Genomic DNA, 26,701 nt, shown 5'->3' with positions numbered 1-26,701 from the left:
TGTTATGTTATTTCTATATCTATTGGAGCTTGGCATAGTTCCTCTCACTCAATAGGCACTTAGTGATATCAATACCAAAAATACTAATACAATCATTATAACTAGATCATAACTAAAAATGAATACATCTGGGATTAAATTGTGCCAATGGAATTACTAAGTGTATTATCTGTTAAGAAACTTCTAGTTTCATTCCCATTTCATGGATTAAAGATCTGAGACAAGCAGCTTAGATGGAGAGCTGTTGCAAAAGACCTAGTCAGAACTAATACTCAGATGGTCTGATATGTAACTCACTTTTGAAGCAGAATCCAATAACATTATTACAATGTACAAGTCAAAACAAAAAGGAAGAATCAATAATTACTTTAATGTAATAGTTAAGACAAAAGACTACAAGGGTAGGGGAGGTAATATATCTTGTAGCAAGATAATAAAGTTTTTTGGTATCTATCAATCTAAAAATGATCCTGAGTGAATATTTGCCAAATAGGTAGTCTGGAGATGGAAAAGAGGTCAACTATGGATGCTATCTTCTTAATAAAATAAATTACATTAGAATTCATTATATTTCCCAGAAAGAGCATCAATGGGAATTTAAAAAGTGATTAGATCCTCTGAGAATTCTGATGTTTAAAGAATGAGTGGCACAAGAAATGAGGGGGGGAAGGGAGTGAAATTTGTTGAAAATCTTCTATATTCCAGTAATACTAATATAGCTAGGTTATATTATCTTATTTTGACAACAATCTATCATTAAAATGATAATGAAATTGAAAATTAGATAGGTTAAATAATTTACGTAAATAAAATGACTGATACCTGAGTTAAACCAAAGACATACACCTAAAACTATGTTTTTAACTCTGCCATATGGCCCATGGATTCCTCCACTGTAAGAAAAAAATATATGGCATCAAATACCCTCTAAGAACACTTTATAACATTCTATAATTGCAAGTAATAAGAATTCTCAACTAGACAGTTCTTAATACATGCTGGTAATGTGATAAAGGTTTATATATAATAATCCTTATTTAATCCTCACAATCACCCTGTAGAAAATTGATGTTATTGTTCCTATTTGCCAAACCTGAAGGAGAATGATATTTGGTAACTTGACCAAGTCCACACAGGTAGGAGTAAGCAAAGTAGATGTTGGTAAGGAAGCAGTCCAGCTGTATAGCCTGTGCTCTTAACTTTGAAGCTACACTTCTGCTCCACTTTGTAAACAATTACTGGAGAATTGTTCCAATTCTTCATTTTGCATTAATACAGTACAGAATAAATCTTGGAAGAAAAAAATTGTAGGACTTTGGAAAGTGGAACAAAAAACAAAGTGGGAAAATCTGAAGTGTGGAAGACTGTAAAGCACAGTTAGTTTTACAGAAATGCCTAGTTTTGCTGACATTGGAATGGAGCCTGTCTAAACTCCCAAGAAACCCAACTATACTTATCATCTATACTGGCAATTCCAAAGCTTTATTTTCTGGTATTCTTTTTTATATGATTACATTCTTCATAAATATTTTTAAATAGTTTAATATTTATTTTAATCTTCAACAATAATTCAGAAATATTTTAGGTATAGAATCATTAAAAGTCTGACTGTTCTTAAAACCTAGGTAGTTTCACGTAGCTAGAAAAGGAAAGAACAATGTGGTAAAGTTGATAACCATAAATGCATTATATCAAGAATATCGTATAATAGATAAAAAAGATTTGAATTTTAAGCAATTATTATCAGTGTGAGAATTCTGCTATAAATGTACAAAGGTTTAAAACAAGCATTTCATGTAAATCACATTAATTTTTATAGTATACCAAAGTTTGATGATTATTTATAGTTTTTCGATGGAATGATTAAGCATTTATACAAAATGCAGTATAGAAAATAGGAAACGATGACCCTTTGTTTTGAATCACACTAGAAAAATTACTAAGAAATGGTATATAAAAATATATATTATTTTAAAAAGGATCCCATAAATTTTCCTCCTTGGAGTATAAATAATTGTTAAGCCTATTTGGTCAAATTTCCCAAGGCTATTTATAGTTTTACATTGGGAAAAAATAAACCCTACCTTACTGAAACCTAAGCATGTAGAATATACCCACATATCTTGTTTTATTGTGCTTTGCTTTATTATACTTCACAGGTATTATATTTTTTACAAATTGAAAGTCTATAGCAACTTTGTGTCCAGCAAGTATATTGGTACTATTTTTTGAATGGTATGTGCTCTCATGTCTTTGTGTCACATTATGGTAATTTTCACAATATTTAAAATTTTTTGTTATTATGTCTCCTATGGTGATCTGTGATCAGTGATCTTTGATGTTAATATTGCTATTGTTTGGGGGCACCATGAACCACACCCACACAAGAAGGCAAACTTAATCAATCAGGACTATATATTGACTGCTCTACTGATTAGCTGTTCACCTGTCTCTCTCCCTCTCTCCTTGTGCTTTTCCATTCCCTGAGACTAAACAATATTAAAATTAGGCTAACTAATAACCCTACAATGGCCTCTGAGTGTTCAAGTGAAAGGAAGATTTGCGCATCTATCACTTTAAATCAAAAGCTAGAAATAAGTTTAGTGAAGAAGGCTTCTTAAAAGCCAAGAAAGGCCAAAAGGTAGGCCTCTTGTAGGCAGGCCAACTTGCCAAAGGGGCAAGTTGTAAATGCAAAGGAAAAGTTCATAAAGGGAATTAAAAGTGCTACTACAGTGAATATACAAATGACAAAAAAGCAAAACAACCTTATTGCTGAAACAGAGAAAGGTGTGCTCTGGAGATCAAACCAACCACAATATTCCCTTAAAACAAAGCTTAATCCAGATCAAGGCCCTAAATATCTTCAATTCTGTAAAAGATGAGAGAAGGAAGCTATAGAAGAAACGTTTGAAGCAAGAAGAGGTTGGTTCATGAAGTTTAAGGAAAGAAGCTGTCTTCATACATAAAAGTGCAAGGTGAAGCAGCAAGTGCTGATGTAGAATCTATAGCAAGTTATCCAGAAGATTTAGCTAAGCTAATTGATAAAGTTGGCTACAGTAAACAATAATTTTTCAGTATCAATGAAACGGCCTTGTAATGGAAAAAGATGCCATACAGGACTTTCATAGCTGGAGAGGAGAAGTCAATGCCTGACTTTAAAGCAGGCATCCTCAAACTATGGCCCACAAGCCACATGCGGCCTGCCGAAGACGTTTATCCAGCCCACCAGGTGTTTTTGCCACCATTGCCTGTCCTGCTTAGCAGCCAACACATCCCAGGCCCACAAGGCACATGTATGGAATGTGCGCCGCTCTCTCCAACGGCCCTCCAACGGTCTGAGGGATGGTGAACTGGCCCCCTGTTTAAAAAGTTTGAGGAACCCTGCTTTAAAGCTTCAAAGGACAGGCTAACTCTCATGTTAGGGTATAATACAGCTTATGACTTTAAGTTGAAGCCAATGATCATTTACCATTCTGAAAATTCTAATACCTTTATTATAAATTATGCTAAATTTACTCACCATATGCTCTATAAATGGGAAGACAGAATCTGGATGACAGCACATCTTACAGCACAGTTTAAGGAACATTTTAAGCCCACTTTTGAGACTTATTGCTTAGAAAAGAAAGATTCCTTTTGAACTATTGAAATTGGTCATTGACAATGCATCTAGTCATCCAAGAGCTCTAATAGAAATTAAGTAGGAGATTAATGCTGTTTTCATGCCTGCTAATACATCATCCATTCTACACTCATGTATCAAGGACTAATTTTGACTTTTAATTTGTATTATTTAAGAAATACATTTGGAATGCTATAGCTGCCATAGGTAGCAATTCCTCTGATAAATCTGGGCAAAATAAACCTAAAACTTCTGAAAATATTCATCATTTTAGATGCCATTAAGAACATTCATGATTCATGAGAAGAGGTCAAAATATCAACATTAACAGGAGTTTGGTAGAAATTGATTCCAACGCTTACAGATGAATTTGAGAGGTTCACGACTTCATTGGATAAAGTAGCTGCAGATGCGGTAGAAGTAACAAGAGAACTAGAATTATGTGTGGAGCCTGAGGATGACTGAATTGCTGCAATCTCATGATAAAACTTGAATGAATGAGGAGTTGCTTCATATGGATGAGCAAAAAAAGTGGTTTCTTGAGACAGAATCTGCTCCTGGTGAAGATGCTGTTGAACATTATTGAAATGATAAGAAACATTTAAAATAGTCCATGAATTTAGTTGATAAAGCTATGGGCAGGGTTTGAGAGGACTCCAGTTTTGAAAAAAGTTCTACTGTGGGTAAAATGCTATCAAACAGCATCACATACTACAGAGAAATAGTTTGTGAAAGGCACAGTTAACCAATACAGCAAACTTTATTCTTCTCTTATTTTAAGAATTTGCTACGGCTACCTCAACCATCAGTGACCAGGACCTTCATCAGTCAGCGGCCATCAACACTGAGGCAAGAAGATTACAACTTGCTGAAGGCTGGGATGATCATTACCACTTCTTAGCAATAACGCATTTTTTTAATTAATGAACTTTTTTAGATATGCTATTGTATACTTAACAGACTATAGTATAGTATAAATATAATTTTTATATACACACACTGAGATTTGTTTGACTTACTTTCTTGTGATATTCACTTTAATGCAGTGGTCTAGAAATGAACTCAGAATATTTCCAAAGTATTCATGTAAATTGAGGGTATTTAGGCTGAGAGTATCAAGCATTGTGGAGTAACATTTAGAAAACAGGTCTTTATGAGTCACGTTTTCCCTATACTGTTATTCCTCATTATTTGTAAGAGATTGGTACTAGGATCCCTGCAGAGGCAAATAACAAAATTTTTGGATGCTTAAGTTCTTTTTTTATATAAAATTGCTTAGTATTTGAATATAACCTGTGAACATCCTCCTGTATACTTTAAATCATCTGTAGATTATTTATAGTAACCTAATACAATGTAAATGCTATATAAACAGTTGCTGTACTATATTTTTATTTACATTATTTTGTATTATTGCATTACTTTTTGTTTTTTGAATTTTTTGACCTGTGGTTGGTTGAATCTTCAGATATAGAACTCATGGATACCATGGACAGCTGACTGTATTACAAAATTAGGTGCATTAAATGGAAGAAGACTACTTGGCCATATTGGAACTCTATCTATTTGGCCATTTGAAACTATACTGAAGGTTTTTCTCTTAGAGACAACATTGCATATGGAGGAAGTTAATAGAATTACATTCAGCATTTATAAATCTGTTAAAATATCATGAATTAACATCTACTTTTAGGTAATGTCTTGTATTTGGAATATAACAAAGGTATATCTCCTATACTTTAGGACTTTCTAAGATGGGTATGTACCATCACATCTTGCAGCTGCCCCAGATGGCTTCTGTTTGTAAGTCCCTCTTAAATGTTTCTTAAAACAATAACCATTTATTATATCACAATTCTCTAAAGCTAAAATCTGGGTGGAACTGGCTAGTTTCTTTGCTTATGGTTTCCAAAGACCAAAATCAAAATACTGGCCTAAATGGGCTCTTATTTGGAAGCACTGGAATCAATTCATTTCCAACTTCATACAGGATGTTGGCAGAATTTTTTTTTTTTTCAGTTGTAACATCGGGATCCTTGTTTCCTTGCTGGCTATCAACCAGGGGCCTAGCTCAGATTCTAGGTGACATCCCCAATGTGTGTAAACATTCAATGACACATGGCTCCCTCCATCTTTAAATCTAGAAGCTATAGATGGAATCTTTCTCTTGCTTCAAATTCTTCCAACTTCCTCTTGCCTATAATAACTGGAGAAAACTCACAGCTTTTAAAGAAGTTCATGTGACTAGATCAGTATCACTAGGATAATATTCTTTTCTTAACATCAACTATGCCATAAAATACAATGTTAACAAGACATACTATGGTCACAGGTATCTGGGATTAGCATATGGAACTGGGATTAGGGTGTGGAACCTTGAGGACTTTTTTTTTCTTTTTAATAATTCTGCCAACCACAGATCCTGCTAGAAGAATCTTCAAATAATATAATATTAGCTGATGAAAGAAGGAAAATAGACCTTTAATAGGTCAATGTTGTGGGTAAAATTATTTCAGGCTGAAAAAAAAGTTCACAGAAATGCCTAGATCAGAGAATGTATAAGGTGTGTTTGGAAATTGCTAATATTACAACATGACATGAAACATGTTTTCTGGCAAGAAACACAATTATGGATGAAATGTTGCAAGTGGTCAGGTTTGTTAATGCTTCTGTGAGCTTCGAAAAATCATTCAATATTTGGTGTAAATGAATAAATATGTCAATATTTGTACATAGTCATTTTTACCTAGAGTAATTAAATGAAAGAATACATTTCCTAGAGAAGACTGCATTAATATTTACCTTTTTTCCTTGAATTAAACCCTAAGTTTAGATGTTAGCAAATAAAGGCGAAATGCCACACATTTATTAAAAGATGGAAGGAAAACAGACTTAGATGTTTTGCTTGTAACTTCTAGATTCATAGATCACAATAACTTTAATCTATATTACTCACTTATAAAGGAAAAAGAGATGCTACTCTAAAAATGTATGTCTCAAAATGATTTCATCAAGCATAACTTTGTTGTCTTTATTTCAAATTCCTTGAATAGCTCATTTTATTTATAGCCGAGTTGTATTTGGTTTAGCTGCATATGTGTAAATTTAAGACATTTATTAATGAACAGCATTATCATGTATTCTTTTCAAAAATCCAGTAAAAAAAAACCCTCCTAAGCAGGGAAAAGAGAGATACCTATATGCATTAATACCACAGTTCTCTATATTTCATTAGCCAAGTTTTTGTTGACTAGTTAAAAAAGTCATTTCTGTGCATTGAAGTGACATACAAGTTCTGTTTTAGGAACTGATAGTGAGGCTATGCCCTAAGAAATTGGCAAAAATCTCCAGATAACAGGAAAAACCATAAGAACACAGAGTCTAAGTAGTTTTTTGCAAATGAGCAAGTTGCTCATATATAGCCTGTATAAATGATTACCTAACTCTATACTATTTCTTTCATTCATCCTTCCAGATACTCAAAAGAAGTAAAACTAATTTGTTAGGTAGATAGTTAGGATCTCTGGCTCCTGTTGGGACAAGGGTTCCCTGTTTTGGTGCTATTTGGAGCAATTGCTCCACCTGGGAAGAAGGATAAGGGCAGGCACTCTATTTTGGTGCTGCCCCACTTTTAATCCTATCCCAAGCTACTGCTACACCTGGGGAAGGAGGGCATGCTTTACCAATCTAGGAACTCCCCAGTCTAGGAATAATAAGATTTAGCGAGTGACCTAGAGTAACCTAAGGGTGATTAATATACCATCGGTTTGAATGTGCATTGCGGTTCATCCCCCCTAGTTGGGCTTTCTTAGAGGGAGCTCGCTCCTAAGTGCAGATGGAATTTTGAGGACACCTGTAGATCGTTTGATAATATCCAACACCACTCAGGAGTCCTTCTCCAGACTGGGCTACTAAAAGGAAACAATCTTAGAAGTCAAACGTAGTTGAGTGGGTCAGTCAGTGAGTAGGTCAGTCAATGAGTGAGTTGGTCTGTCTCTCCTGGCAGAGAGAGACTCATTTTATTCTGCAGTAAAGAGCTGCTCTTGTGAAACTACTCCCTGCTTGAGGTGACTGTGTATTGACCTTGCTGCTGATTTTACCAAGAAAGAAGTAAGAGGACTGGGATAACAACACTCTAGACTTGACACTTTGGTGTGTCTGGGCCATTCCTCGGCCAAGAGCACATTAAGAACCTAGGGCAGACTCCCACCCTGACATCTTTAGTGCTGAAACCCAGGATTCTGACAGGTCCATTTTTTTAGATTTACAAATTTAAAGAAAAAACCCACTCTCATTCATATCCCAATATTTCACTTGCCTACTTTGCTAAAATAAGTGCTATAATGGAAGTTACAAGGTTAAGAACAATCCAGCTGGAAATGGAGAAGGAAACAAACAGCAAAGCTGGATCGTATGGTGGTTCTACTTTTAGTTTAAAAATAAATAAACAGAAATATAATAAAAAAAAAAATCCCAAAACAACATACAACAGAGTTAGCAACAAGGCTGCACTATCTACAATCAGGATAATCAGTTTTCTTCCCTGTCTTCTAACCCTTCCCCCCTCCCCATCTTTAACCATCTGTTTGTCTTCCTTTCTCTTTCTTTCTCAGTATATAAACACACATACACACTATCATCCAGGGGCAGATATCTAACTTTACTTATCAGACCTATAGTTTTCCAATCTGGCATGCTCGAGATTGCCAAATTACAAATACAAAATGAGCTAGGGGACCTGGGAAGAGGCCTGTGCAAATGAGGAACCTTGAAGCTTAAGTACTGCTAACTTGGTGGGAGTCCCTTCTGCTTACAAATGGAGTCTCTTGTTTTCCTCTTGCTTTATTTTTACAGTCTTCCCATTATTTCTTGATGTAATTATAATATTTATCTTATAATTTCTTCGATGTCTAATATTAATTGATTACTCCTTTGACATCTCTCTCTCTCTCCTGAAAGGCTTTTATATTCTGTTTTGTTTTGTTTTTAATGAAAAACTCGGGACTTGTAATGATAATTCAGCAAGGGAAGATCGTTCATATTTTGTTTCCTAATTTAGTTTTCATTTTCTTTATTGAAATAGTATCTTGTATTGTTTTTGAGGCTTAGATAACATTTGTTTCCCAACAATCTGATTAAGATAATTTCTTACTAATACCATTACTTGAGAAAAATGAAAAGCTTTTTTCAGACTACTATGTGTCTGAGACTAATAGTCAAGGATGTCATCTAATCCTCTTGCAATAGGGTATTTTCATGGTCCATAAAAGCCAGTCATTATTTTTGTGGAAAGAATTCAAACCAGGTTCTACAAAAGCATGAGTTTCTTTTACTTAACATTTTCTTGGAAACTATATAAAATTACTCAAATTGTCTGCTTTATTTGTTCAAATTTTAAAAATCCTTTACTATAAATACAAATCACTTTAAAATAAGTGTCACTATTAGTAACTACATCTTTATACTAAAAGAAAACTTCACTATGACATATAAGCACATGAATTCCATAATAACTGTATGTTCTATATTTCAAAATAAATAATTAAAATTAAGTTAATTTCTTCTTTGAGGACTGTATGAACTATCATAGCTAACAATATAATTTATGGGGCCTGGTACAAAATTAAAATGTGGGTCCTATTGTACAAAAAGCAGAAAATCAGTGCCTTTAAAGCTACTATTATAGAATGTTTTTACCTTCTTCAATAGTCCCTCTCTAGATTTGTCCTGTGGGTCTTATGCTATTTGATGTCATTTTAAGTAAAGAAAAATTACAATTTTAAATTATTACCATGAATTTTACAATTTATGTTTGTATTTTGCAATGATATTTTAAATGCAAATATAACCATTTAACTCATATATGGAATCACCAAAATTGTGCAATTCATATTTTGTAGTTCATACGTACATATTTATGGCCAGAAAGTGGAAACACAAGAAGAAAAGAAAACAAAACTCAGTTGTTTTTATTTCACTTCTTGATACACACGCATTCCACTGATGGAATTACTTGTGTCTTTACTTGTGTCATTACTTGTGTCTTGCTGATGAGTAAGGAAAGACCAAATGAAAAAGAAACTGTAGAAAGCCCTATGTTTTTTTTTTCTATCCATGTTATTAATAGCATTCTCCGTGTAAGTGGTTGGTTAATACAGGGAAGTTATTCTCTAGCAAGAAAGGACACAGTACGGTTCCATGATTGTCTTTTTAGACAGTCACTGACTTTTTCCTGTGGGCATACCAAATGAATGAAAATCTAGCCTCTGAGGGATGTCAGCACCCCTGCTTATCCAGTTGTAGACACGGCACACTAACCCTGTACTTGCTTAGAGCATTACTGAACTTCCACATGTTTGGGTCCACCAGAATTCTATGTTCAAGGATCATTGAGAATGTAATCTGTGAATATGGTGGCAAAGCCTAAAGACACAACATGTTATGCAAAACTCCTCTGCTCACATGCATGCTCCATTGTCCTATTGGTCATTACCTATAAAACACAGGTTCAAAGACAAAATTATTAAGAATATGTAGATGTAACAGCAGAAGAGCTGATGTTCCTTCTGAAAGGCAGGGTCCTATGACCGCACAGATGCCCACTCATAAAGCCTGCCCTAGGAATGACACAGTAATAGAAATTTCAACTCTAAACCTCAAGTTAAAGCAGGTGTCTATTTAGAGTTTTTCAGGCGAATTACTTTTTGTTTCATTTCACCTATCCAGAGGTCAGAATGAGGCCTACAAATTGATTAGCTTTTCTTTTCTCTTGCCCTGATCATTCTACTCACACATTTAATAACCCTTTGAGGGTCTTACTTTTACATTGGGGATCTCTGATCAATATCCTCACCTATGTGGATCCATGACTTGTCTCCTGTTTTCCTTCAAAGCCATTAAACCCAAGGCTCAAATCCTGGCCCCACAGAGGGTGACATCCCTGAGTGGCTAAGTTTTTCATTCAAACCAAAACTTTGAACACAGAAAAGAAAATGGTAGACTAAGAAAAACAGGCAACTAAAGAACTCTATCATGTCCTTTATTACTAGAATAACTTCCCTGTATTAACCAACTACTTATTAGGTTAGGTAACAAGATAGTCTAACTGCTGCTATAATTTTAGTAGCTCTAGTGACAACATTGTACATTGTACTCTGAATTCTGTTCTCTCTTTGTATATTGGCATCTGGGGTTTCACTTATATCTGCTTATCTATTTATTTAGTTTTAAAATTTACTTATTAAATATATGTCTGTGTATGTGTGCACTCAACCATGCAAGTTAAATGATATTTTTTACATTTTATCCATAATTTCTAGGCATTATTTTAGCAAGAGATTTTCCCACTACGTGCTTCAACTACCACATTCTTCTAATATATTTTTAATAATCAATTTTGGTTTTCTTGATCTTTTCTTCTGCTTACTTTAGGTTGATATTATTTATGGCATTATTTTCTTAAGAGGAGTCCTTAGATTTTTCAGTCTTTTAAGGGATTTTTGTTGTTGTTTATTTGTTTTGTTTTTTGTTAAATAAATTCCTATAGTGCATGAGGAAACACAAGCCTTTTGTTTCTATGTGGTCTTTTTGTCCTGTTCCCACACTGGTACCTAACAAATAGGTTAGCTCTGCAGGTTGAACTGTTCAAGAGGAAGCACCAGCTACCTGATATCTTATGCCAATGCATCTATTGGACCAACTTTTGACTCGCTGGTGCTCTTCTTGTCATCAAGGTAAAACCTTCCACTCCTTACCCCTCCACACATACCTTCAGCCAATTTCTGGCCCCATCATCAAATGTTCTTATTGTTACATGATCAGTTAGACACAGTTGTCCAACTACTATTTAATATATGCATTATAATTGTGTGAAATAATACTTCAATGGCGTCCCTCCCTTAGAACACCCTTGACACCACTGAGTGCTGATTCTGGGTTTTATCTTTACCATCTGGCATAATCAAGTAAAAACTTTCCTATAAGTATTGCTTTAATATTTCCCACAAATTTTTATATGTGATACTTCCATTGCTTTGAGACCCTCTATATTTCATAAATTGTTTTATGATTTGCTCATTAGCACATGATTTGTTATGTTTTTTGCTTATGAATATATGGAATAATCATCCTTTATATTTTTATTTTTACTTTCTAATATAATTTTATTTTGTATAATTCATTTAAAGGTACTTTTATTATGTTTTGAGTTATTTATAATATTATTTTGTGTTTTCTATGTATCATTTTTGCCTCCGCTTCTCCCGCTGTTTTGCTGATTTCCTGAAGCATTTGAATTTTTTCATTTGTATGTATATTTTTAGTAATTCCTTACTTGTGCCTTTAAAAAAATTCAACAAACTTATGGTGACATGGACTAATACTCTTGATCATTCAATCATACATCATTGAAAAGAATATAAAATAAATTGACTTCTGGTGATTTTTTTATATAGCAAATAAAAAGATTGCAAAAGTAATTAAATTTGTAAGAACGTATTTGCTATCAGAAAATTAAAATGAACTAACAGAAAAATTGGGGGCCAAATGTCTTCTTTGGAGGCATAGTCCATTGTCTTTTATGTTTTATCATATTTAAATTTGTGTTCTTCTAAATTTTCCATAAAAATTATCATGGTAATTATTTTAATAAGATCTATTCACATAATAATCAAATATGTGGTGAATTAAATAAAGACTAATCAATTGAAATGTTCATTGCACAGTATATTGAGGGAAGAAAATAGCAGAATCGTAATTAAACTTCAGTGAGAGTGTCTTGTTTTGATTTTAAATAACCATTATAATTAATTTACCACTAAATGGGTTGTTTTGATTATAAAAAAGATTATTATTTTAAGGGCAGGCATGGTGGCTCAAGCCCGTAATCCTAGCACTCACGGTGGCTGAAGCAGTAAGATCCCTTGAGATCAGGAGTTGGAGACCAGCTAGACCCCACCGCACCACCCCGCAGAAAATAGAAAAATTAGCTGGGCGGGATGGCATCTACCTGTAGTTCCAGCTACTCTGCTACTCCGGAGGCTGAAACAGGAGTATCACTTGAACTGCAAAGTTTGAGGTTGCAGTGAGCTATGATCACGCCACTGCACTCTAGCCAGAGGAGTGACAAAGCAAGAGATTATGTCTCAAAAAAACCCCAAAATCTCGTTTTTGATCATTTTAAACATTTTTGTCCTGTTTGATCATTAAGGAATAACCAGGAATCCATTTGTTTCCTTGATTGCATTACTGCAAAGATAGCATCATTTGAGGGACTTAACATAGCTCTTGAAATGAAATACGAAAATAGAAATTTCTTTGAATGTGCAGTTGTAATGCTACAAATATAATAGGGCTGAAATTTAGCAGTTTATGAAGAACAAAATGTCAGTATATTCTAACTTGATATGAATTAAAAGTGATAATTTAAGATTTTTATATTTTTAAATTATATTATGCTGAAATAATAAAAGTTTTTACAATTTGTAATTGAATAAAATTAATCTATTCATACACTAGTTTTCATCAGCATCAGTTAAATTCAGCAGATCCAAAAAGTAAACTTATATATAGATTTAATTTTTAAAATGAAAACTCAAGGAATGTTTTGTTATGTTTTTTACAAAGTACATTTACTGCTTTTTGGTAGGAAATATAACAATAAATAAAACATTATTTATGTCCATCAATAATTTAAAATGCAATGAGATAGAAAAATCTTAACTACAAAATTATCAAAAATTAAGAAAAAATACTATATGGTATATAGATATATGTAGTATGACATATATAGAATACTTTTGTATAGCATGTGTTGTGTAATATATTTATAACAAATATATCAATAATGTCTGTAAACAAATATATAGTGCATATTTAAATTAAATAAATTTATTAAACAGTCAATCTAATGTACATGTTTCATAACATACATTTATTTTGTAACATACATGATATAACATGTTCTACACCATATATGTGGTATAGAACATGCATATATGCTATGCCACATATATAATATCACATATATCATATTGTTGAAATTTTGATAATTTTATAGTTTTTTTATTTGATTTTAATTGTTGGTGAACAGAAATCATTAGTATTCATGGTTTCATTTCTCACAGAAAAGTGTTAAATATGTTTTTTAGGAAATAGACAAAATGTTCATTGAGTTATTTATATACATATTTATATATTTATTATACATATGCATATTTATTATACATATGCATATATGCATATACATACACACGTATGTATGTATATAAGTGTTTTTTTCCTTTATCTCAAATATCTTTTTTTCTTCCAAACAGTATTTAGATTCCTTCTGAAGACTTTCTTTCTCTCCATTGGTTATAATCTATTTCATGTATAATCCCTGTCTGTTGTCAAGGAGCGATTATACTGCTCATGAAAGGCAAATGAAATGTTTCCCTCTCTGGGGCTTGAATCTTAAGTAAAGGTCAGAGTCTGAAAATAATTAAAGTGTATTCTGTTCTATGGGTGATATTCAGAAAAGGCTATAAAAGCATTGTCCAATAGAAATAAAATATAAGACAGATATTTAGTTTTAAATTTTAATCAAATAGGTCTAATTAACTTCGTAAAATATTTTATTTAACTTATTGTGTCCAGTTCATAATCTTTTCTGAATATAATCAATATAAAATTATCGAGATATTATATATGTGTATATCAGATATAAGATACATCGATATATAACTGCCCCTCCTTATCCATTGAGAATAAGTTCTGGGATTCCCAGTAGATGCCTGAAACCAGGGATAATACCAAACCCTATACTATTTTTTGATCTGATAACCCAGAGTACTACTGAGTAATTAATGGGCAGGGAACATATACAGTGTGGATTCTCTGGATAAAGGGATGATTCAGGTCCTGGGTGGTGCAAAATTTCATCATGCTACTGAGAACACAGCACACTGCTTAAAACTTACTAATTTTCCATTTATTATTTTCAGACCAGGGTTGATCATGGGTAACTGAAACCAAAAAAATTAAAAGCACAAATAAGGAGGAACCACTGTATAAAAATCTAATTAGATATATTACCTGTATTTTATAAAATATTTTATATAAATATATTTATAGCATATAGTTTATAATATATATGTTTACTACTATTGAGATCTCAAGTGTATTTTAAACTCATATTACATCTCAATCCTGATTCCACCTTTCAAGTGTGTAATGGGCAGATGTGACAAGTGACCGTTACTTGACAGTGTGGCACTAAAATGAATAAGACCATCCTCGTTAGAAACAGAATAAATTCATTCACATGATGCATTTTATTCAATTCTGGTAATTAGAGGGATATAAACAAAAATAATTTCAGATCTTTAGTTAAAGACTAGTTGTCTAGAAAACAACTATTAACGAAAGAGGACACAGTAAGAGGATTTTCTACATTCCCAGAAATTATATAATAAAATAATGTAAATAGAAAATAGATCAGTTCTATTAATATATGTATACAAGATAATGATATTCTATTGAAAGTTCAAGTATTCTAGAAGAAATAAAAACAATAGTGATACATTCTTTCGTTTTTTTTTAAATATGCAAAAACATAACCCCAGAAACTTTAAAGAAGAATAGCAAATGTATATGAAGTAATATGAAACTAATAAATAGGGTCACATACTATCATCAGACAAGCAGAATTGGGGCAAATATTTGGAAGACAATTTTTCATATGTCTCTCACATTTCTGCACATCTGTAAGGGAGAGGCCTGTCTTTTGTCTGAATTATCTTTTTAAGAATATTTGCAAAGTAAACAGCATAGAGTATGGAGATACAATGTCTCCTTCTTGAACAACAGGCCCATTTGTTTACTGTCCAGCATAGTAAAAGTGTCTGTCTACCTTTGGTGCAAAGGGCAGCTTTGCTTGCATCTATTACAAAAGATCCAGGTCCTTTTAATATGTTGAGGTACATTACTTCTATACCTAATTTGTTGAGAGTTTTTATCATCAAATTTTGTCAAATGTCTTTTCTATGTCTATTGATGTGATCATGATTATTTTTATCCTTCATTTTATTTATGTTATAGATCACATTTACTGATTTGCATATATTGAACAATCCTTGCATCCCAAGAAAAAATTTTAGGTAATCATAGTGTATGATAACTTCATACACCACACAACAATGTGCTATTGAATTCAGGTTGCTAATATATTTTGATGATTTTTGCATATGTTCATCACAAATACTGGCCTGTAATTGTTTCTTACAGTGCCCTTACTGGCTTCGGTATTAGGGTAATGCTGACTTCATAAAACGAGTATGGAAGTGTTCACTCCCTTCAATTTTTGGAAGAGTTTGAGAAGGATTGCCATTAATTTTTTAAAACGTTTGGTAAAATTCACCAGTGAAACCATCTAGTCCTGGACTTTCGTTTGTGGAGACATTTTAGATTCTGATTCAATCTCCTCACTTATTGGTCTATTCAAATTTTGTATTTTTTTATTAAGTCTTGGTAAGATGTGTATTTCTAGAAATGTATCCGTTTCTTCTAAGTTATTCAATGTATTGGTTGTTAAAAACAAACAAACAAAAAACCTTGATTTCCTGAAGGTTTTTCTTTTTACTCTCATATTCAAACAAAACTCTTCTGTAAGCAAATGTGTGGGGAGTTTTTCCCATGCATCAAGCAATTCTCCACCAGACACGAACTGGGTGCCCTATAATTCATTCAATCCTTATGCTATCTATCTGGAGATATTGCCAGATCCTGCAGGTTGAGTGCTCAGTTCCATAAGACTTCCCCACTTCAGATGCCAATTGCAAGTCTGGGCCATCTGTACTTCTGCCCAACTGGGTATAAACCACTGCTCCATGACTCCATCCTTGAGTTCAATAAATTTGCTAGGATGGCTCAGAGAACTCAGGGAAACACATTTATTTTCTTGTTTATTATGAAGAATATCATAAAGGATACAGATGAGCAGCCACATGAAGAAATGGATAGGGTGAGATATAAGGGAATCTCAGAGCTTCCATGCCCTCTGTAGGTACATCAACCTCATATCACCACACCCTCACATCACCTACACATGTCCAGCAATGCAGAGAATCATCAAATCTTACTGTTGAAGAGTTTTTATAGAGCTTGATCTCCAGTCCCTCCAGTCCCCATTTTCCCAGAGTTTGGTGGGTGAGGCTGAAAGTTTCAAACCTCTAATCCTCTAATTATTTGGTCTTTCTAGTGACAAACCCCATCCTAAGGCTATTCACGGGTCCTGCCCTGAGGGACCTCATTATCATAAACATAAAAGTTATCTAAGGGGCTCATTATGAACAACAAAAGACAGTTCTATCACTCAGGATATTCTAGAGTTTGGGGGCACCCTATGGCATAAACTGGGGACAAAGACCAAATATATGTCATATTATATCACACTGATATATAGTTATTCATAGTACTCTCTTATTCTTTGGATTTCTGTGGTATCAGTTTCAGTATCTCCTCTTTCATTTCTGATATTTATTTGACTTTTCTCTCTTTTTTTCTTAGTCTAGCTAAAGATTTGTGTTATGAAATTAAATAATCCAAACTTAAAGTTGTTAGAATTTAAATTATTTCAAGCCTTAAGAGGAATGTGGCTATGTGGCCTGAAACAAATAGCATGTAGTTACAACTTGTGCTTTTTCCTATAAATGATCAGGAAAGACCTTGTGTGCCACAGATAAGACCCCATCAGATCGTCAGCCCTCCTATGGAATGTTATAGCAATCTTTCTTGGAATGTAGCAAGGTATTACCAATCAAATCCCTATAAGGTATGTACTGACCTTGTATAGGAAATGTTGCAACCTTGTTAACTGTCTATATAAGTATGACCTTGACTTTCCCACTTTGCAACACTGACCCAATCTTTTGGAGTCTGTATTTCCTGGGTGGAATGCTTTGCATGCATATAAACCCCATACTTAATTATATTTTCTAAGTCTCATTATTTAAGGCTGACAGTGTCAATGTTGTTTATCTTTTTAAAAAGCTGTTTTGTTGATTTTTTCTCATGTTTTTCTAGCCACTATTCTACTCATTTCTGCTTTGATCTTTATTATGTTCTTACTTTTGCTAACTTGGGGCTCAGTTTGTTTTTCTTTTTCTAGTTAGGTTATTCATTTGAGATCTTTCTTTTTTCTTAATATAGGTATTTATTCCTATAAGCTTCTGTCTTATAACTACTTTTGTTACATCTCTTAAGTTTTGGTATATTGTATTTCCATTTTTGTTTTTCAATATATTTTTTGATTTACCTTTTGATTTCTTCTTTGACCCGTTTGTTTTTCATGAGTGTGTTTTTAAAATTTCCACATATTATGAATTTTACAATTTTCCTCAGCTTCATAGCTAACATGAAACTCAATGGTGAAAAACTGAAAGCTTTTAAGATAAGATCAGGAATAAGACAGGATGCTCGCTAGTGCCACTTTTATCTAACATAGTACTAGAAGTCCTACCTAGAACAATTAGGTAAGAAGAAAAAAAATTAAAGGCAACCAAATTAGAAAGGACAAGTAAAATTGTCTCTGTTTATAGATGACATATATGCATAAGAAAAGTCAAAAGACTCCACCCAAAACCTGTTAAAAATAATAAATACATTTAGTAAAGTTGCAGGATACAAAACAATATACAAAAATCAGCTGTGCTTTTATACAATGATAAGAAATTATTTGTAAAAGAAATTAAAAAAAAATTCCATTTACAAAAGCATCAAAACAAAATACTTATGTAAATAAATGCTGGGGAGTTTAAAGATCTATACACTAAAAACTATAAAACATTGATAAAAAACTGAATATAAGACAAATAAATGGAAAATTATCCCATATTTTTGGATCGGAAGAATTAATATTGTTAAAATGTCTGCACTACCCAAAGAAAGGTGCATATTTGATACCATCCCTATCAAAAATTCAGTGGAATTTTTCACATATATAGAAAAACAATCCTAAAGTTATATTAAACCACAGAAGATGCCAAAGAGCTAAATCAATCTTAAAACAGACAAAAGTGTAGGAATTACACTACCTGATTTCAGAATCTACTAGAAAGCTATAATAATCAAAACAGAATCGTATTAGCATAAAAACAGACCAATGAAACAAAATAGAAAGGCCAAAATAAGTCCATAATTATACAGTGAGTTTTTCACAAAGATAACAAAAACACACAATAGAGGGAGGATAATCTCCTTAATAAATGCTATACACAAAAATGGATATCAATATGCAAAAGAATGAAGTTAGATAGTTATCTTACACAATATACAAAAGTCAACTCAAAATTCATTGAAGACTTAAACATAAGAGCTAAAACCATAAAGCTCCTAGAAGAAAACTTAGGGGAAGACTTCTAGAAATTTTTTGATTTGACACCAAAAGCATAGGCAACAAAAGCAAAAAAAAAAAAAAAAAAAAAAGAAAAAGAAAAGAAAAGAAAACAAGTAGGACTACATCAAACTAAAGTTTCTGAACAGCAAAGAAAACAATCAACAAAATAAAAAGGCAACCCATGGAATGGGAGGAAATGTTTGCAAACCATATATCTGACAAGGAGTCAATACACAATATATATAAGGAACTCTTACAGTTCAATAGCAATAAACAAATAATTCTAATATAAATGGGCAAAGAACCTAAATATACATTCCTCAAAAAAGACATGAAAATGTCTAATAGGTATATGAAAAAATATTTAACATCACTAATTATCAGGGAAATGCTAACAAAAATCATAATGAGATATCACCTCACACCTATTTCGATAGCTATAATTAAAAGGTCAAAAGATAACAAATGTTGGTGAGGATGTAGAGAAAAATGAACACTTGGTATGCCGCTATTGGTGGGAACCTAAATTAGTACAGATATTATAGAAAACAGTAAGGAAATTTCTCAAAAAATTTAAAATACAACTATCATACCATCCAGCAATCATATGTCTGAATTTATATCCAAAGAAAATAAAATCAATATTTAGAAGAGACATCTTCACTCCCATGTTTACTGTAGCATTATTCACAATAACCAAGATATGGAAACAACCTAAATGTCAGTCAACAGATCAATGGATAAAGAAAATACAGCATTTATATTGTGTGTATGCATATGTGTATGTGTGTGTGTGTGTGTACACATACACAATGGAATTTTATTCAGCCCTAAAAAAGAAGGAAATGTTTTAATTTGTAACAAGGACAAAACTAGAGGATACTATGCCAAGGGAAATAAGCCATGAACAGAAGGACAATGCAACATGATCTCATTTATATGTGAAATCTAAAAAAATATTAGAACTCATAAAAACAGAGAGTAGAATGGTAGTTACCAAGCCTGAGTTGTGGGAAAAAGAGGAACTATTTATCAAAGGATACAAACTTTCATTCATAAGATGAATAAGTTCTGGAGACCTAATACAATGTACAGTGACTATAGTTAATACTACTGCACTGTATACTTGAAATTTAATGACAGAGTAGATCTCAAATGTTGTTGCCACACACATAAGTATACAGCAGTAACTAGGTTATGTGATGAGAGTATCATTTACTAATCATTTCACAATGTATACTTATATCAAAATATTACATTATGCAATTTTTATTTCTCAATCATACCTTGATAAAGCTTTAATATACAAAATTTTATGTGTCAATCATATCTCAAATAAATCTGAGGAAAATGAAATAAAAGATTCAAATTCCTTAAACTTGGTGTTCTTCAGGTGTGACAGAAATCTGATGCACATGCAGTATTTGTTCCCTTCTATGTTGTCCCTATGGGATTTGGGGGTCAAGAGAAATCAATGCACATATCAAGTTTATGCTGCCTATTCTCCCATGTATAATAAAGTTCTTTGTCTTTTGCCAAAGAATTCCATGTCTTCTGCCATTATCTATCAAACTGTAGCAGACTAACTTATTTGCTTCCAAGTCAAGAAATTGCCAGAAATTCATAAATAGGACAATAAATGAAAAAATATAGTATATATAACAAAGGTATACATGTTGTCAGCCTTTATTAACTAAATAAAATTGTGTCAAACATTTGAAAAAAAAATAATCTGAATTTTCTTCCCCATTGTTATAGGCAATGAGCTAGGTTCTTTTTAAGAACTAATTCATATAATCATTACACCACCATCTATAAGTAGGAATTATAATTTCTATCTCACAACTCTGGTTTAGAGCATGAAAATACTTGTCCAAGGCTAGGCTGCTAATATGAGCCAAGTTCTAACCATCCTCAAAACCCATATTCTTAACTGAGTGGCTAGAAGAAGAAAACTTGACACAAAAGAGATGAGAGACTTAAAGTGTTTTACTTTGTTTTTGAAAGACAGAAATCAAGAATAGTTATTTTTTAAACTGCCCATCATAGTATATATCCTCTTCCTTAAGACTTTCAGTGGCTTCTCTTTGCCTACCTTACCTATTAAACAAAAATTATAAAAGGTCATTGTATTGGACTAAATCCTACACTAGGACCCAACAGACCAGACTAAAACCAAAATGGCATCGCTCATACTAAAGCTTCACATCACCAAACCAAAACTAAGTTATTATTTGACCTGAGAAATCAGGAGAGAAAAATAATAACCAAATTTCCCCAACAGGCCATTTTCAGTAAGTATGTTAATAAAATTCCATCTATTTTAATCCTTTCCAAAGAAAAGTAACCACAAGTCATCTGATGTTAACCACTCGGTTATAATATTTTTCTCTTGTTCTTTCTCCCTTTTCCCATTACAAAGAAAGTAATTTTGAAATGACTAATCTACTTTTGGTTCCTTGTTTGTGCTTTCTTCAGCCCTTTTCTCCTTATAAAACGTATCTTCTCTGATCAGCTCATTGGAACACTTACTCTATTTTATGTAATGAAGTGTTGCCTGATCCTAGAATTGTAAAGAAATCTAACTAAGATCTTTAAGTTGTTGTACTTTTGTCCTCTGACATACCAAATAAAACATGAACACCTTTCTACAGCCTTAAATGTCATGTGTAGAATGTATTCTGACTACCTTTCTAATCACAATTGCTCCTCTTAGGTGCATCAAATTCCTTTTTGCTTTTCACCTCAGACTTCTTGGTCTCCGGGGTTTTTTTTCAGTTGCTTTTTCCTATCTCTTCAATTTTGTTTTTCAAGCTTACCTAATTCATTATTCATGTATGTTTAATTATTTTCTCCTTATTAAGGTCTTCCCAGATCACCAGAGTTAATTTAAATATCCTACCTTAAGCCTACCCTATTAATTTTCATCTTAACCCAAAATATACTTTTCTTTTTCCATCTTTTTTTTGTTTTTTTTAATTTTATGCCTTCTCAGTAAAAGGAAACTTCACTAAGAATAGAAATGACATAAAATAATAACCCTAACAAAAGTAGTATTTAAAAATATTGTAGACTTATTTTCAAATGAACAATAACCACATAAAAAAGAACTTGATAAAATATAGCAAAAATATGCAGAAGGTTTTTTTTCTTGAATAATCCATAATATTAAATGGAAATATTTTAAACACAGGGTAGAGAGAAAAAGAGAATAATTTATTTTTTATAAGTCAGTTTGATAATAGGAAGACATTGATCCTGCCTAAATTTTATGTGAAAAGCTAATCAAAACTGTAGTAGTTTGCGGAAATTTTTCCAAAGAAAATCTAAAAATCCATGAGGGGGAAAATTTTAGTATAAAAGTGTAAAATATTTTAGAAAGTAGGAGAATGTGACAGTATTGCTTCATTTTTTATAAAACCATTTTAAAGCACACACAAAAGAATGCAGACTTAACAGATTATTCTTGTTTTTCCACACCATCAAACTGATAAAGCTTTTCTGACTTTTTCTTTCCACCTCCCCAACCCCACGGACTCAGTTATTGGCAAAAACTCACGTAGCCTTAACTTTTTTATTCATGAATATTCCCTGCACCCACTGAAGTCTCATTCTTTGTTGAGTATACTGCTTCTAATGCAATGCATGTGCTCACACCATTTTTACCATTGACGCAGTGGGTGGATTACTTGTCCTCTTTGGGTACAATGCTGGTTACCATGTTTCTCCAAAAATAAGACCTACCCATAAAATAAGCCCTAGCAGGACTTCTAAGCATTCGCGCAATATAAGCCCTACCCTGAAAATAAGACCTAGTGATAGGTGTGGCGACACAGCAGATCTGCACAACCCATGCATTTCGTCTCGGAGCAGTAAAGAAGATGAGCAGCCCTTCTCATCTGCCCCATGATCCTCTATTGCTTGACATGAGAGATTGGGGCCAATGGTTCTAAAGGAAATAGAGTCGCAAGAAATTCAGGATGGAATTTGGGGTTTGGAGAGTTATGATGATGTTCCAGAAGCAGACGACTTAACTACATTTGAATAAATGTAGATTGTTGTACTGTACTTAAAAAAAATAACACATCCCCTGAAAATAAGCCCTAGGGTGTCTTCTTGAGGAAAAATAAATATAAGATCCTGTCTTATTTTTGGGGAAACATGGTACATATTAATATTATTCTGCCTCCATTCTATCTAAAAGAATCTCAACCTCAAAAGTTTACAAACTAACTACTGTCTTTTATTTTGGCTATCACCTTGATATAATGTCCAAAAGAATGAAAATATGATGGTAGATATAACTTGCCAAAATTAGGAAAGAAGGAAAAAAGTTGATAATTAAATATACTCCAAGTAATACAAAGGTAATAATAAAACAGTACAGATAATGTGAAAAAATTAATAAACAATATAACTATAGAAAACATTACTGAAAAATTGAAAATAAGTAGAAAAATAGAAAAACATATATGAGAAATGAATAGGAAATATTGCTTTCTATTATATCCATGTTGAATCAAAATTTCCCTGAAAGAAATATAAGTACCAGATGGCTTCACATGTAAAATTTTCCAAACCTATAAGGGAGAAATTGAATCCTTTTCACATAAAGTCTTTCAGAAAATAGGAAAAGTAGGAATATTTTCCAATATGACTAAAAAACAATCTTAATATCAAAGGACTGTTTAAAGAAAGGTTGAAATAAGCCATTCTCTCATTAACATAGGTGAAAATATTAGGTCATTGAAATCATCACTATTGAAAGGATGATGTATCACGACCATATTCAGTTCATCCAAAAATGTAAGTGCAATATTAGGTCACTGAAATTATCACTATTGAAAGGATGATATATCACAATAATATTCAGTTCATCCAAAAATGTAATGTTTCCTTGATATTTAAAAATTAGCCATTATAATTTATAATACTAAGCAGAAGGAACAAGAAAATTCATAATATTTTCATATATAGGAACAGCACATGATTAATTCAATACTCATCAATTATTTTAAAATACTGAGAAAATTATTAATAAAATGGAATTTCTTTAATTTGATAGAGTACCTACAAAAACTCTACAGTAAACATCATGCATAATTATGAAATAATATAAGTTTTTGGCTAGAATTACACAAGGCTCCTCAAGTAAATCTATGTGTATTTAAAATTATAATTCAAGCTCTAGTTATTCCAATAATGTAAGTAAAGATGTACAAGCATTCCAACTATCATAATTTTCAAATCATTATTTAATGCTGAGACAATCCAAGAAGTAGCTATAAACAAAAGATGCATGAGAATGAATAACTTTAGAAAAGTTGCCAAATATGAAGCATTATATGTATGCTTGCATATTGTGCTCTTATGTAGAAAGAATAAGAATTGAAACAGATAAAATGAAATCGCAAAAAAAGATCTTTACAAAGGAAAAAATCAACGAAAAGATGTGCAACACTCATACATTGAAAATTACAAATTAGGAGACAAGAAGACTTAATAGAGAATTATGACACATTTTTAGTTTGGAATCCTCAATATTTTTAGAATATCCGTTCTTCTATATCTGATACATGTACTTAATACAATCATAGTTAAGAATAGTGAGGCAATATTAAGAAAAAAATAAAACTGTAAGACATAAACAACCAGACATGAAGTGTTATTACAAAGCATTATATTAACTAAATCATAATTTTTGGTAAAATATTTGACAAAGAGAAAATAGACCAAAATAGAAAGCCTAGAAACTAACCTACTCTACTGACAGTTAAGACAAAAATTATGCTGTAATGGATTGGTAAACAGATTGTTTTTCAATAAATTATATTGTATCAATAGGATAAACATATGACAGAAATAATACAACTTTATGCTTTACTTATGACAAATACACAGTGCCCTTCACACGCAACCAATACAGTATTAATTCTAGATTGATTGTTGATCTTAAAATCAAAGTAAAGAATAATACAGCCTCTGGGGGAAAAAAATCTTTATAAAGTTGATGTACACACAAATATAAATGGCAGATAAAGCACCAACTATAAAGAAAAGCGTGGACAAATTAGACTACATCAAATTAAGAAATTCTTTTTAAATAACAATGGCATTGACATAGTTTTAAAAGATGGAAGAAATATATGTACACATACATAAAAATATACATATTCACAAATATGTGTATATATGTGCATGGTCACATATGCATGCAAGTGTATGCATTTACACACATATCTGCCAATGAACAGAAAATATAATGGACTTCTGTAAATTGACTGTGGAGGTGGTTACCCAGACTTATTTGCCAAAGTGTAAAAATTTTAGTACAATTAAAATGGACACATTTTATTATATGCAAATTATGTCTTAATATAATTCCTTTAAAATAAAAATAAAAAATATAATGCTGTTACACATACACACACTAACCAGAATATGTAAAAATAGAAAGACTGATAATACCAGCAGTTGGCAAGATATGAGACAATTTTAATTCTCATATATTGCCCAGTTGAACAGAAAATTGGTACAGTTACTTTTGAAAACTGGCAATATCTACCAAAGCAATACTATGGTAATATTAAAATTTACAAACAACTAAATATGTACCAGCAATAGAATGGGTAAAGACAATGTGGCATATTCATGGGATAGAATACTAAAGAATAATGAAAACGAACCAAGTATTGTTGCATATAAGAACACAGATGAAACTAAAAAGCATAATATTGAGTAAATGAAGTCAAACACAAAAGAGTACATATCTTTCCATTTGTATATAGTTCAAAATCAAGGAAAACCAATCTATGTTGGTAGAAATCAGAATAGTGATTGCTTCTAGGGTTAGTAACTGGAAGTGAATATGTGGGGAGCTTCAAGATAAGGTGATATTCAATTTATTCAATTTCTTGATCTTCTTACTGGGTAGATGAATGTGTTCAGTTGGTAAATATTACCTTGTTCATCCATGATTTGTGCAATTTTATAAATGTACTTTTTATTTCAAAATAATTTGCTTATTCCAACAAATCTACTTATATCATTGAAAGTGATTCAAAAGTATGAAACCCCCCAAAAAACTAATTTTGAATGGTTTCAAATACCATCTGGAGAAGATAGAGAAATGTTCTTAATTATGTGAGTTTGTTGCCTGGTGCAGTAGTCTGTGACATTTGTGGACAAAGACATGTCATGAAGGAAGCATGTGTATTGCAGCCTATCAAGAATGAAGAGATGTATTTCATTTTCACCTTGAAACCATAAATTCTCATATGGTACTTTTGATTTTTAAATTTTGGGGTGCATGATGTACTTAAAAAGTTTGGATGCATGATGTACTCTATTTTTCTATCATATCTCAAAGGATTTACCTGTATGCTTTCTCATTGTGTCATCATTATGTGCTTTGCTTTTCCCTCTCATAATATTTTGTCATGGATCATCTAGAAATAAGATTCAGACATAATCTAAACATAGACATTTTCCTCATTAAATGGAGTGATCATTTGCTACTATAAATCTTAGTGAGAAAAGCTTGATTCAAACCATTACAGAGAAAAATCACAGTGCAATATATTTTATTGTCTATTTCCAGATTCTTCTCATGTTCTGATGTTATCTAATCTATCCTTCAAGGCTAAATCAATCCCAGTAACAACAGAAGTCTGTTCTGAGATATATATATATATATATATATATAT

The sequence above is a fragment of the Microcebus murinus genome, chromosome 11 (assembly GCF_040939455.1).
Source record: "Microcebus murinus isolate Inina chromosome 11, M.murinus_Inina_mat1.0, whole genome shotgun sequence".
Classification (NCBI taxonomy): domain Eukaryota; kingdom Metazoa; phylum Chordata; class Mammalia; order Primates; family Cheirogaleidae; genus Microcebus; species Microcebus murinus.
Note: the sequence above shows the minus strand (reverse complement) of the source record.